Below are 13361 nucleotides of genomic sequence, written 5' to 3'. Positions count from 1 at the left end.
TACAGATTCTTTGCCTCTTTGGTTAGATTTATTCCTAGGTATCTTATGGTTTTGGGTGCGATTGTAAATAGGACTGACTCCTCAATTTCTCTTTCTTCTGTCTTGTTGTTAGTGTAAAGAAATGCGACTGATTTCTGTGCATTGACTATATCCTGACACTTCACTGAATTCCTGTACACGTTCTAGCAGTTTTGGAGTGGAGCCTTTTGGGTTTTCCACATATAGTATCCTATCATCTGCAAAGAGTGATAGTTTGACTTCTTCTTTGCCAATTTGGACGCCTTTAATTTCTTTTTGTTGTTTGATTGCTGAGGCTAGGACTTCTAGTACTATGTTGAACAGCAGTGATGATAACGGACATCCTTGCCGTGTTCCTGACCTTAGTGGAAAATCTTTCAGTTTTTCTCCATTGAGAATGATATTTGTGGTGGGTTTTTCATAGATGGCTTTGATAATATTGAGGTATGTGCCCTCTATCCCTACACTTTGAAGAGTTTTAATCAGGAAGGGATGCTGCACTTTGTCAAATGCTTTTTCAGCATCTATTGAGAGTATCATATGGTTCTTACTCTTTCTTTTATTAATGTGTTGTATCACATTGATGGATTTGCGGATGTTGAACCAACCTTGCAGCCCTGGAATAAATCCCACTTGGTCGTGGTGAATAATCCTTTTAATGTACTGTTGGATCCTATTGGCCAGTATTTTGGTGAGAATTTTTGCATCTGTGTTCATCAAGGATATGGGTCTGTAATTCTCTTTTTTGGTGGGATCCTTGTCTGGTTTTGGGATCAAGGTGATGCTGGCCTCATAGAATGAGTCTGGAAGTTTTCCTTCCATTTCTATTTTTTTGGAACAATTTCAGGAGAATAGGAATTAATTCTTCTTTAAATGTTTGGTAGAATTCCCCTGGGAAGCCGTCTGGTCCTGGACTTTTGTTTGTTTGGAGATTTTTGATGACTGTTTCAATCTCCTTACTGGTTATGGGTCTGTTCAGGTTTTCTATTTCTTCCTGGTTCAGTTGTGGTAGTTTATACGTCTCTAGAAATGTATCCATTTCTTCCAGATTGTCAAATTTGTTGGCGTAGAGTTGCTCATAGTATGTTCTTATAATTGTTTGTATTTCTTTGGTGTTGGTTGTGATCTCTCCTCTTTCATTCATGATTTTATTTATTTGTGTCCTTTCTCTTTTCTTTTTGATAAGTCTGGCCAGGGGTTTGTCAATCTTATTAATTCTTTCAAAGAACCAGCTCCTAGTTTCGTTGATTTGTTCTATTGTTTTTTTAGTTTCTATTTCATTAATTTCTGCTCTGATCTTTATGATTTCTCTTCTCCTGCTGGGTTTAGGCTTTCTTTGTTGTTCTCTCTCCAGCTCCTTTAGGTGTAGGGTTAGGTTGTGTATTTGAGACCTTTCTTGTTTGTTGAGGAAGGCTTGCACCGCTATATATTTTCCTCTCAGGACTGCCTTTGTTGTGTCCCACAGATTTTGAACTGTTGTGTTTTCCTTATCATTTGTTTCCATGATTTTTTTCAATTCTTTTTTAATTTCCTGGTTGACCCATTCATTTTTTAGAAGGATGCTGTTTAGTCTCCATGTATTTGCGTTCTTTCCAAATTTCCTCTTGTGATTGAGTTCTAGCTTCAGAGCATTGTGGTCTGAAATTATGCAGGGAATGATCTCAATCTTTTGGTACCGACTGAGACCTGATTTATGACCCAGGATGTGGTCTATTCTGGAGAATGTTCCATGTGCACTAGAGAAGAATGTATATTCTGTTGCTTTGGGATGGAATGTTCTGAAGATATCTGTGATGTCCATCTGGTCCAGTGTGTCATTTAAGGCCTTTATTTCCTTGTTGATCTTTTGCTTGGATGATCTGTCCATTTCAGTGAGGGGAGTGTTAAAGTCCCCTGCTATTATTGTATTACTGTCAATGTATTTCTTTGATTTTGTTATTAATTGGTTTATATAGTTGGCTGCTCCCATGTTAGGGGCATAGATATTTAAGATTGTTAGGTCTTCTTGTTTGACAGACCCTTTGAGTAGGATATAGTGTCCTTCCTCATCTCTTATTATAGTCTTTGGCTTAAAATCTAATTGATCTGATAGAAGGATTGCCACCCCAGCTTTCTTCTGATGTCCATTAGCATGGTACATTGTTTTCTACCGCCTCCCTTTAAATCTGGAGGTGTCTTCGGGTCTAAAATGAGTTTCTTGTAGGCAGCATTTTGATGGTTTTTTTTTTTTTTTTTCCATTCTGATACCCTGTGTCTTTTGATTGGGGCATTTAGCCCATTAACATTCAGGGTAACTATTGAGAGATATGAATTTAGTGCCATTGTATTGCCTGTAAGGTGACTGTTACTGTGTATTGTCTCTGTTTCTTTCTGATCTACTACTTTTAGGGTTTCTCTTTGCTTAGAGGACCCCTTAAATATTTCCTGTAGAGCTGGTTTGATGTTTGCAAATTCTTTCAGCTTTTGTTTGTCCTGGAAGCTTTTTATCTCTCTTTCTGTTTTCAATGATAGCCTAGCTGGATATAGTATTCTTGGCTGCATGTTTTTCTCGTTTAGTGCTCTGAATATATCATGCCAGTTCTTTCTGGCCTGCCAGGTCTCTGTGGATAGGTCCGCTGCCAATCTAATGTTTTTACCCTTGTATGTTACAGACTTCTTTTCCCGGGCTGCTTTCAGGATTTTCTCTTTGTCGCTAAGACTTGTAAATTTTACTATCAGGTGACGAGGTGTGGACCTATTTTTATTGATTTTGAGGGGCGTTCTTAGCATCTCCTGGATTTTGATATTTGTTCCCTTTGGCATATTAGGGAAATTCTCTCCAATAATTGTCTCCAATATACCTTCTGCTCCCCTCTCTCTCTCTTCTTCTTCTGGAATCCCAATTATTCTAATGTTGTGTCATCTTATGGTGTCGCTTATATCTCGAATTCTCTCCTCGTGGTCCAGTATTTGTTTGTCTCTCTTTTGCTCAGCTTCTTTATTCTCTGTCATTTGGTCTTCTATGTCACTAATTCTTTCTTCTGCCTCATTTATCCTAGCAGTGAGAGCTTCCATTTTTGATTGCACCTCATTAATAGCTTTTTTGATTTCAACTTGGTTAGATTTTAGTTCTTTTATTTCTCCAGAAAGGGCTTTTATCTCTCCGGAGAGGGTTTCTCTTATATCTTCTATGCCTTTTTCGAGCCCGGCTAGAACCTTGAGAATTGTCATTCTGAACTCTAGATCTGTCATGTTACCAATGTCCGTATTGATTAGGTCTCCAGCCTTCGGTACGGCCTCTTGTTCCTTTTTTTGAGGTGAGTTTTTCTGCCTTGTCATTTTGTCCAGATAAGATTTGCTTTCTCCTGCTGTGGGATTCTGCTGTTCTTGGTGAGTGAAGTTGGTCTTGGCTGGGTTTCTTGTTGATCTTCTGGGGGAGGGGCCTGTTGTGGTGATTTTCAAGTGTCTTTGCCGCAGGCGGAATTGCACCGCCTTTGCCAGGGGCCAGGCTAAGTAATCCGCTCGGGTTTGCTTTCAGGAGCTTTTGTTCCCTGAGCGCTTTCCGTAGAGTTCTGGAGGACGGGAATGAAGATGGTGGCCTCCCAATCTCTCGGCCCAGAGGAGCCGAGAGCTTGGGGTTCCGCTCCTCAGTTTGCCCTTAGAGAAAAGCGCCCAACCGCCCCGCCTCCCTGGCCTGCGGTCGCGCCTTGAGGAAAGCAGTCAATTGCTGGAACCTGGAGAAAAGCGCCTGGTCACTTCCGTCTCCGTGGCCTCTGGCCGTGCTCCGAGCCCACCAGCCTGCCACCGGCACAAGGTAACCCCAGGCTGAGAGCTCAGTCCTCGGCTTTGTTGCTGTGGCCGGCTTCTCTGCTCTAATACCTGCGAGCTCTGTGGCACTCAGACATCCCCAGTCCTTCTGTGATCCCGCGGGACCTGGGGTTATGCTGACCCCGCCTGGGTTTCCCCCCAGTTTAGCCTCTGGAGCGATGTCTCCCAGTGGAGCAGACTTTTAAAAGTCCCGATTTTGTGCTCCTTTGCTCCGCCGCTTGCCGGGAGCTGGCCCCTCCCCCTGGGCTCTATCTTCCCATCGCTTTGGATTCACTTCTCCGCAGGTCCTACCTTTCAGAAAGTGATTGATTTTCTGTTTCTAGAATTGTTGCTCTTCTTCTCTTCAATTTCCCATTGGATTTGTAGGTGTTCACAATGGTTAGATAAGCTATCTAGCTGATCTCCTGCTACCCGATGTCGTCTCAGCCTGCTACTTCTCCGCCATCTTGACTCCTCCCCCAGCAGTCTTATATTTGAAGGTCAGGAAACAAACAACTGCATTCCAAAACAGCTAAATATGCAGGTCTTAAGAAATGAAGGTACTTTTTAAATTGCCTTATGCACTCTGAAGTCCGTTCATCTCCATCAGCATCCTAAAGATGACACAGGTAACCTGGTCAGGTATAGAATGAAATGACAAACATGCTGTACCACTGACATCACAGGACAGTTGCCTGTAACACTGGTCTTCTGACCCTGGACTCCAGCTGCACTTGCTCACAGGTTGTTACGCTCATCCGGGAAAGCAGTGGTCTGAGCAACCTCTAGATCATGCCCACACTGTGCTCCCAAAGTTGGGTTCATGACCGCCTCTGGTGGGGCAAGAGCAGCCATGGCGACAAACTCCAAGTTAGGGTCTCCAGTTAGTTTTTGAGCAGGTCACAAGAAGGGCTTTTCAAAGTTGTATTGACTTTTGGCAGAAATGTCGTAGTATTTCTTTTGGTGGAAGGCAATAGATTTTGCCTTACCTTTCCTGTCCTTAATGTCTACTTTGTTGCCCCATAGCACAATGGGGATGTTTTCACATACTTGTACCAGATCACTATGCCAGCTAGGCACATTCTTGTAAGTAATCCTTCATATTACATCAAACATTATAGTGGCATACCAGGCTTGGATATCCTAACCATCTCTCAGCCCACCAAATTTCTCCCGACCAGCTGTAGCCCATACCAGGAATGTCATAGGTTCTTTGTTGGTATGGAACACAGGGGGATGGACCTCAGCACTAAGGTGGTTCATCTTTTCAAATTCACCAGTCAGGTGACACTTCACAAATGTAGTTTTTTCAGTACCATTGCCAACCAATATAAGTTTCGACTGGACTTGGGGTTCTCCTGGGGCAGCTGCTGTGCTCTTGCTTCTAGAAGTGTCTCCAGCCCATCTGACTGAGGCTAGACCACTTTTTATATATGACATTTTCTCAGTAATGAATTGAGTAAAATCCTAGATGTGGGTTTATGTTAAATTTGCATGAAAGTCATGATTTTGCCTTTTTGAAAAATACATTCAGCAGCAATAAGTAATAAAATTAGTAAATGAAGAAATGATACAATCAGTATTCTGAGTTGCTTTGCAACTCCTAATGAATTAATGGGTCTAAGCAGCAATCATCAATTGCTAACGACATCACCTACAAAAAAGAGACTGTTAGGTAATATGTACCTTGTGGTGGAAATATACTATATTTTCTATGAAGCGGTCCTGCCAAAAGTACTGAAACTGGATCTGAAGATACAGGTCAATGAGTGAATTAGGCTTCCAGAAAACTAGCATTGTGTTATTAATGATAACTAAAAAAAAATACAACCCTTTTATTTTATCCTCTCTGTGTTCCTTTCAGTCTGAGCTAGTAGTGCTCTGCTGGTGAACATTTTCAAGAACCCTGCCTTTCACTCATGCATATCTAGGAATTCACTTCACTAGCAAGAGACCCCTCCTTCTGACATGTCTCTGGATATTCCCATCTCAAATGTGGCTTCTGCTCAGCTGGCTGAGGAGATCTGTGTGTGGCATGCGTAATCTGTGGTGTGTCTGAGTACTCTGACCTACTGATTTTTCTCAGTTATTGGGGAAGCTCTTCAGTGACACCCTCAGTTGTTTCTCTAGAGCATGATTTCCTGGCAGTGGTCTTGTAATTTCAGCATCTCGTGCAGTCTGAATAGGCTGAGGTTCCCAAAGTGTGAAATCCTGATTCCTTGTAAACAATTCTTTGCTGAATTTCTCCCTTTCCTCTCTGCTTTTCTAATGAGCAGCAAGGGAAACAAAACAAAACTATTCACTCCTTCAACATTGACTTGGAATCTTCTCCACTAAATACCTACATTTCTCTTGTAAAAGTTTTGCTTTTTATAGGACCACAGGCCGCAGTTCTGCTAAGCTGTCTGCTACTCCATTACAAGGATTTTCTTTCCCAGACAATTGAGGAAAGTCTACAAAGGAAGGAAAGAACAACACAAACTGAAAAACTGACCCTTGAGGAAACAGAATTAATCAGACACTCTCTCCTTTTCCCCTTGTCCCCTTATAATGACCTATAAAAACTTAGGAATACATTGTATTCTACCCAGAGGATGAAATTCCATACCTGGCGGGGGTGGGGGGGGAGGAGCTGAAAGTTGCCAATAGTATATTCTTCATTTTCTTCTAAGTTCTCACCAGCAGCACCTTTAATGTCTGTACTGTTTCTACCAACAGTGTGCTTGTGATTTAGGGATACTTCAAAGTGATACAAGCCTTCTCTACCATGCTCCTCACCTCTTTCTGTGTCCTTACTAATAAATCATTATTATCCATATTTCTACTAAAGGTCTGCTGAAGTCACTGTAGGCTTTTTCTGTCATGCTCCTCAAAACTGTTCCAGCTTCCGCCACTGCCCCGTTCTAATTTGGGTATTGTCCCAGTAGCACCCTACTCTCAGGACCAAAATCTGCAGGAGTTTTCTGTTGCTGTTTTGTCAAATTACCACATACTTGGTGATTTTTAAAATAATACAAATTTATTATTTTACAGTTTTGTAGCTTTAGACATCCAACATGGATCTCAAGGGGCCCAAATCCAGATGTCAGCAGAACTATTTCTTTCTGGAAGCTTTAGGGGAGAATACATTTCCTTATTTTTTCCAGTTTATGGAGGCTGCCCACTTTCCTTGGCCCATGGGTACTTTTCTCCCATCTTTAAAGCCAGCAATATTAGGCAGAGTCCTTTTCATACTGTCATCCTCTGGATTTCTCTTTCAATTCCTTCTTCCACTTTTAAGGAGGTTTGTGAGTCCTGAGTCCAGGAAAATAATCCAGGATAATCTCCATGTCTTAATGGTAGCTAATTAGCAATGTTAACACCAGTCTACAAACTTAATTCCCCTTTGCCAAGTAACCATATTCTGAAGAATAGGATGTGGACATTCTTGGGAGACCATTCTTATACTTACCATAAATGTTCACCCTAGAAGGGGTTCCCCAGCAAGCTGCCTATTTATTGGCTGCTCACACTCAAATGAGTCCACTGTTAGCAGATGCCTGTGGATATAGACCCTCTACTTATTTAAAATATGGAGAGACAGTAAACATTCATTACCTATCTGAGGAAAGTCTTCAAAGTACTGAAAAAGTAAGTTAAACTGATATGGAGGAAAGAAAATTAAACAAACAACCTCGCCTCCTCTCCCCACACACTTTAAATTAATAGCCTACAAAAATTCAAGAATACATTTGTATTCTACCCATATATCAAGAAAAGTAAAAAGGAATAACAGCAAAAAGAACTCTTAGAAATTAAAAATATGCATGCGAGCATAATATATATATATATATACATAATATATATGTGTGTGTATATGTATGTATATATATGTGTATATATGTGTGTGTGCATACATACACACACACACACACACACACACATATATATATATATATATAAGAAATCTTGTAATTGTTGAAGATAAGAAATCACCTTGAAAATAACATGAGATGTGGAGGGGAGGAGGGTGGGGGTTAGGTAAGCCTAGTGGTGGGTATTAAGGAGCGCATGTATTGCATGGAGCACTGGGTATGGTGCATAAACAATGAATCTTGGAACACTCAAAAAAATAAAATAGAATTAAGATGTTAAAAAAAAAAAGAAAAAAGAAAATACATGAGATAGAAGATCAGTCCAAGAAGTTAGTTTCAACTGATCAGATTTCCAGGAGAGTGCTGACAAAGTGGAGTGAAAAGTATTCCTCCCAAAATGAAATTTTAAACTGAATTTCCAGAACTGAAGGGAAACACAGGTCTTGAAATAGGAAAGTCTTCTACATGAGAAATGAGACATCTGTGAGATGACCTTAGACATCTGTAAGAAATTTCAGAAAATCAAATATAGAAGATTCTAAAAGCTTTTTATAAGGGAAAGTAATATATACAATAAGATATAACTAGTTCGGACATGTCAGAATCAGTGCCACTAGTAGATTACAGAGTAATTCTTTAAAGTTCAAAGTAAAAGTAACTTTAAACCTAGAATACTTATGCCAGCCAAATTATTAGTCATGAGTGAATATGAAGTTAAAGACCTTCATATATTAGGGGATTCATAAAGTTTGTCTCTCATACTCTTCCTCAGTCGAGGAATCAGAAATGAATAATTGTAGTAAGAAGACATAGGAGGAGTGAGAGGATTGTATAAATCATCTAAATCTTCATATCAATGGCAGAGAAGAAATGGAGAAAATTTATATTTGAAATATAAAGAAAGAGCTATAAGTACGCCTTATTTTGCAACATGAAGAAAACCATCTTCAGAACTATATGTAGCCACGTTTAAAAGTCATTGCTGCTGGTGTATAGAATTAGGAGTGGAGAAAGACAGCTGCGGAGGGAGATGATGGTTAATTCTCATAATGAAGGCTTCATATCACTCTATGACTTCTGTACTTAGGGTTGAAAAGAAAAAAAAGATGGCGTCTTCCAGCTGGAGCCATGCAGGGGGAGAATGTAGAGAAGGTGCCTGCCACCCACCATCCCAGAGAACACCCCATCGGGCCCCCAGAAGTGTGTCAGTCAGATGTCTGCCCTTCATGTCTACACTTCTAGACCAACCACTTCCTGTTAGGCTCTTCTGAGGTGAGTGTGGGCACTAGAGCCCTTGAAGAGTACTTGTCAGGTTGCAGTGGCCTTTTGGGGTTTCCTGGATGCGAGCCCTGTTGGTTTTCAAAGCTAGATGTTTTGGAGGTTCATGTCTCAGGTGCAGATCCTAAAAGTTAGGAATTCTTGATGTGGGGTTCAAACCCTTAGCTCCTTCAGGAGAAGCTCTGGGTTTTCAGTTCCCTCTCAACTCTGGGTGGCTGTGCTGGAAGAGGGGCTTATGGAGAGATTGTGTCCCAGCCTCTCCTATTCCTTTTGATGTGGGCCTTCTCTCATTTTTTCAGACTTGTAGAAATCATGCAGTTCTTAGGTTTTTTTTTTTTTTTTTTTTTTTTTTGCAGGGGAAGTTGTTGCATATGTAGCTGTAGGTTTGGTGTGTTTGTGGGAGAAGGTGGGTTCAGGATCCTCTTTGGGGTGTTTGTGGGAGAAGGTGGGTTCAGGATCAGGGAGAAGGTGGGTTCAGGATCCTGGGGCCAGCTTGACCCAGAACCTGACTTTTGTGCTTAGGAATTAAATTGAGAAAAATGATAAAGCCGAAAGAGAAGAATCAATTTCCCTTATTTTTGTTATCAGCCAATGTATGGGTAATTTTTATATTACGGTGCCTGTAGCTTTGAAATCTCTGGAATAAGAAGTATAGAATTAATTAGTGTACTAAGGCTTTTGTCACTTAGTTTTTAAGCTAAAAACTAGCTTAAATAGAAATGCTTCAGTGCTGCCTATAAAATGAGTATCCTAGCAACTAAAACATATCCCAATAATTAAAGCCTCCGTGTCAGCAACATTTAGATAGCAAGAGAAGTAACTGAATTACCAGAAGTAAACATCTAGCCATATGTTCACGGTGACCTTATTTGAGTGGCGCACAGTCTGGGTGCACAGGCAGTAAGAGTGGCCCTTCTGAAGTTGTCAAAAAACAACGAATTTGCTGTGCGTCGTTAGATCAACTGGTCGAAACTTCCATAGATTTTGCTTAAATTTCATGCATGTGCGCCACGTGATTTAGGTTCAGAGTCAATATCTGTATGCATGAGTCCTGCCCTACTCAATAAATCCCTCAAATACGCCCATTGACAGCAAAATAGATTTGTTCTCACAATAGTAAATGTCACAAGAAATGGGGGAAGTTATAAATGGAAAGTCCTCTTACTAATGGACTTTAGGAGCTTCCAAATCCTTTCTAATTCAGAGATTGTCAGTGACTCTATACATATACCACTCAGCACGTCAGTTAACAAAGAAGTTAAACATAGACAACTGTGAATTGCCGATGTTATACTATAAAAAGGGGTATATTTGGGAATTATACACTGGTAATGAAACAGCATCAGCCGAAAGATCTATTGGTTGCAAACTGACAACAGGATTTTGATTTTGTTGTGAAGGTAGGATGGTGATGCCTCTAAAAAACCTGCAGTCCTGAAGGGAAGAAATAACCCTGGTCATCCTTCTCTGCCCATTTTTAGTATTAAAGACAGTGTGGTTCTTACTCAGGCTCTAAAAGATGGGCTTGATTGGAAGTCCCCTCTGCCCCATAGTGAACTGTGTCAACATAAATGGAATTCAACAGCCAGTTCAAATGGCAGTCAGGTGACTGGTGACATAGGATCTGGGTATGTTAAGTATATCATTTCTATCAACTGACTCTGAGAGAGTGTAGTCAAGAGGTTCATGTGTAAATGTGATCTGCTTTTAACAATTTATTTAACACACAATAAGGGAAAATGAAATTTTTATGACTGTGCAATTGAAACTTAAGACCTGTTTGCAAACAGGTTAAATGTGGATACAGCAAATTGTTCAGTGAATGCGTAGATACTGTTTGGAATTAAGGAGTGCATAGTGGAATTTGGAGTCACTGTCGAAGAATCAATTATAAGAGGTTATAAAGCTTGCTAAAAAATAAAACACTGTAAAAGAAAAGGATAAAAATTATAATAAAATAACAACTGAGAGTCTAGAAATCAGTATGGTAGCACGTGTAGGAGAAATATTGATAAGAAAAAGAAAAGAATTAGGTTGAGGGAACTTTAAAACTATCTGGCTGATTCTGATACGGGTACAGAAAATCTCTAAAAATGTGGTAAGGACAAAAATATTCCTTTCAATTTTCCACCGACTGATGAATGGATAAAGATGTAAAAAAAACAATACATACATATATATATATATGATGGAATTTGTAATATGAAATATATATACACACACACTATGGAATATTACTGAGACATCAAAAAGAATGAAATCTTGCCATTTGCAAGAATGTGGATGAACTAGAGGGTATTATGCTAAACAAAATAAGTCAGTCAAAGACAAGTACCATATGATTTCATTCATATGTGGGATTTAAGAAACAAAACATGAACATAGGGGAAGGGAAAGAACAATAAAATAAGATAAAAACAGAGAGGGAGGCAAACCATAAAAGACTTTTAACTACAGAGAACAAACTGACGGTTGATGAAGGGGAGGTGTTGGTGTGGGCTAAATGAGTGATGAGCATTAAGGAGGGTACTGGTTGGGGTGAGCACTGGGTGTTCTATGTAAGTGATGAATCACCAAATTCTACTTCTGAAACCAATACTATCCTATATGATAACTAACTTGAATTTAAATTTTAAAAACTTACCTTCAATTAGGCTTATATATTTACACTATTAAATATCTATTTATTGTTTATTTTAGAAACTGGGAGGAACACATGAATGCCAAAAATATTACCAGTATAATTTGAAAAATGAATTTGGTTAATATCATATATCCTTTTCAGAAATACAGCTACCTTGCTAACTCTACTATGATTTCCCATTTTGACTTGTAATACTTGAAGCATTGTCAACCTGTGATTTTCTTTTCTTTAATATAATAATCTAGGCTACAAAATGAGTTTTTTTTTTTGTTTTTTTTTTTTGTTTTAGTAGCATCTGAAAAGTACACAGTGCACTGTGGGAAGTGACATTTAGTGTCAGAGTAAAGTCGAATGTATGATGTTTCTTTATGGGTTAATATTTTATGGATTTTCCCCCTGTAGTTAAAACATGGCATGTGAAGTTTTGGCAAAAAGAGAATTATTTAAAATTTTTTGAAACATTAGTTTCTTTTGCAATGAGTGACTATTACCAGGCATTCCACATAATTAGGCCAGAGGATTCATTTTGTAAATGTAATTCTCTTTGTAAGAAAACTGCCAAGACTTTTTTTTTATATTTTATTTAGAAAAATTTAAACTTACACAAAGCAAATGGAAGAGTATACCCAGCACCCAGCTTAAACGATTATCCAATATTCTGATCATTTTAATTTTGTATCTCCTCCCATTTTTATTAAATTTTTTAAATAGTTTTTTTAAGGTAAAATTTACTACATTGAGATGCACAAATGTAACCCACACCCTATCAAGATGTAAAATATGTCTATCATCTAGAAACTTTCCTTATGTCCCTTCCCTGCCAATCAAGGGCCCTCATCCTTGCCAGGGATTAATTTTGCCTGTTCTAGAACTTCAGATTAATATAATCATACAATTTGCACTTACTCACACTGGTTTCTTTTACACAGCATAATGGGTATGAAACTCATCCATGCTGTTGTATATATTAGTGATTCGTTCCTTTTCTTAATTGAGTAGTGCTCTGTGGTAAGAATATACCACCATCTGCTTCTTTACTCTTCTGTTGATGGACATTTGTGTGACTTCCAGTTTTGGGTATTAAGAATAAATCTATTATAACCACTCTTCTATAAATCTTATCATGAGCTTATGTTTTCATTTCTTGTTTTGTATGCCTAGGAGTAGAATTGCAGAGTCAGAAGTAGGAGTATGTTTACCATAAGAAACTGCCAGGGCTTTTCCCAAGGAGATTGTACCATTTTACATTCCCACCAGAAGTGTTAGTGTTCTGCTAGCTACACATTCTTGCCAATAATTAGTGCGGTCAGTGTATTTAATTTTAGCCATTCTAGTGGGTATATGGTAGCAGCTTGTTATGGTTTTTTTTTTTAATTTATTTATTTGACAGACAGAAATCACAAGTAGGCAGAGAGGCAGGCAGAGAGAGAGGAGGAAGCAGGCTCCCCGCTGAGCAGAGAGCCCGACGCGGGGCTCGATCCCAGGACCCTGGGATCACGACCCGAGCCGAAAGCAGAGGCTTTAACCCACTGAGCCACCCAGGTGCCCCTTGTTATGGTTTTAATTTGCATTTTCTTCACAACGAAGGATGTTGAGTACTTTTGCATTTGCTGATTGGCTATTCACATAAGTTCACACGTGAACTCTTGGTTTAGTGTTTTGTCCATTTTTAAAAAGGGGGCTGTTGGCCTTATGTATTGGTAGTAGTGATGTACACCTTCCGGACAGAAGTCCCTTGTCTGATTTATATTTCACAAGAATTTTCTCTAAATCTGTGCCTT

At 39.3% G+C, this 13361-nt stretch overlaps 1 pseudogene across 1 annotated transcript; it reads right to left on the bottom strand.

The window, feature by feature from the left end:
* Positions 1–4542: 4542 nt before the first annotated feature.
* LOC308353198 (GTP-binding nuclear protein Ran-like) lies at positions 4543–4920 on the bottom strand (annotated as a pseudogene). The gene has a single exon. The product of its transcript is annotated as a GTP-binding nuclear protein Ran-like (transcript).
* Positions 4921–13361: the final 8441 nt, after the last annotated feature.

Source organism: Martes martes (assembly GCF_963455335.1).
Source record: "Martes martes genome assembly, chromosome: 12".
NCBI lineage: Eukaryota > Metazoa > Chordata > Mammalia > Carnivora > Mustelidae > Martes > Martes martes.
Note: the sequence above shows the minus strand (reverse complement) of the source record. Positions and strands in the feature narration are given on the sequence as shown.